Raw genomic sequence first — 2,062 nt, forward strand, 5'->3', positions numbered from 1 at the left:
AAACTATTAATTAAAAAAAACTTATTACTAAATACTAATAATATATGGAAAAAAATATTTACAAAAAACGTTTAAAAAAATTAATAAATAAAAGATTGACTAGAACAAAAAAAAAAGACCTACTCTAAACAAGGTAACCGTGTACATAGTACATGAAATATATATATTTACAAAAAAAAATCCACAACTTTACACAGGCAAGTCCGCTATGGTAAAGTGGCCATGGGCGAGAGTATGTACACGATCGACTAGATGGCGTTTGTCGTCGTGGGGCGAAAGGGATACTTTTCTCTGTTCGACGGAAAAGAGTTTATGTTCTTTAGAAATTATTGTTCTAAACGTTGTTGTAAACTCTTTTCCCTCGAACAGGGCAGCCATATAATCATCAAAGGTGATTTTTTTATCTACGGCTGCCTTCTTTATCCCTTTCGCCCGCTTCTTCTCTAGGCCGCGGATGCGTACTGCATACATCTTTGCGCGGAGGCCCACGAATTCAGATCTACTGGCTCTCCACTGGCTTCATCCTTGAACTTCCCCAACACCTTCTTATTTCTGTTGCTCTTACATGGATGTCCGTCAGGGTAGTCACTGGTGTCAAATTCGTCCATCATTGTAGTTATGTCCTCGTAAAAGTCTTTAGTCTTTACTAAGTACATGAGGCTGTCAGTGTCTGTGTATAAAAGTTTTAGTTTGTCAGGTCCATATTTTGTCAGCATTGTAGCGTAGTGAAAGTCATACATCCGGACTTTGGACAGATCAAGAATGGCCATCCCAACATAGATTGGTTTGTTCATCGTGATCTGTTCAAAGTCCAGATGTACAGCAGTCAGCGTCTCTGAGTAGATCGTCCTGTCTTTAAAAGTAGGTTTCGCTATCAGTTTCTGTATTCTACGTTCGTCAGTTACCAGTTCTATTTTTGTTCGTTTTCGTACGTAATTTGCCAAATACTGCGTTGTTCATTAGTTTGTAGAAGTCTTTGTCAAAGTCGTTGGTCGCCTGTTGTCTCATTTGGGTGTTGAGGTCGATGTAGGGACGAAGCCAACGGGACTGCCTGAATCGCAGCGCTCTATGTACGCGTACCAACCGCAGACCTAAACCCATAGCCTGCCTCAAGTTGACGAAGTGAACAACGTATTTCTCCCTGTTGGTCAATGGAGCCAACAATTTCTTATTAACCTGTCCCGGAGGCACCCTATTCTCCGGGGCGAAGGGGGAAATCGTTGTGCAGTTCGTGCAACTCGGCCGGATACTCAACATCGGCTTCGACAATATACCCGAAGGGACCATCTTCCTGCATATTGCCCCAGTCTAGTGTATCCGGATCTGATACCCATTCGAAACCCCTGTAAGGAAGCGGATTTGACATTGCCCACCCGTACAAATTATTTGCATCTAGGTAGGCAATGTAGCTAGATTCCTTATGGGGATCTCGATCTGGGTACAGATAAGGATTGTCAGCTTTACCATAGCGAAGACTGCATTGGCAAATGCCACCCCTAATACCCCGCTCAACCATCAGGAGCTGGTCACAATCAGTGAGTAGATCTAACCCCTGTACACTTCAGCATGGCATCCCAAGCCAGTCCTGGGGCCGTGAAATACCAGGCAGGTTCCAGCGAATATGCTCTTATGCAAACATCTCTGAAATTTTCAAAGTTGTCACATAAGAGCATTACGTCTACTTTAAGGTAGAGTTCGCTGTACCCCCCTAGGGTTCTAATTTCAAAGGCCTCCCAAACTGACTGGGCATGCTGATAGTCTTCGTCCGAGATGTGGCATTCATTAAGGGTGCTGTAAGGAGGTAGAACCGTCTCCCGAAGTTTCTCGAACGAATCTGTGTAGTCATAGGGGTACACTCCTTTTCTTACGAACAGATCCATCTTGTCGGCGGGGAAGAATTTGCCCGTGTCTATAAATTTATTGTTGGGCAAATTCTTGAACAACCTATCTAAGCTAGAAGACATGAAACGGTAGGTGTCCACAAATCTGGCGGTTAGAGCGCCCACTTGCTTGCTAAATGAAATGTATTTCTCTTCGCTGTTGGGGATGACGTCAATGCGAC

General features: G+C 43.5%; 1 pseudogene; it reads right to left on the reverse strand.

Annotated features, from left to right (window-relative positions):
- Positions 1 to 668: 668 nt before the first annotated feature.
- On the reverse strand, positions 669 to 1,387 carry LOC141462258 (uncharacterized; annotated as a pseudogene).
- Positions 1,388 to 2,062: the final 675 nt, after the last annotated feature.

Source organism: Rhodnius prolixus, unplaced genomic scaffold (genome assembly GCF_049639745.1).
Source record: "Rhodnius prolixus isolate KJV_2025 unplaced genomic scaffold, Rpr scaffold_24, whole genome shotgun sequence".
In the NCBI taxonomy this organism is placed as follows: domain Eukaryota; kingdom Metazoa; phylum Arthropoda; class Insecta; order Hemiptera; family Reduviidae; genus Rhodnius; species Rhodnius prolixus.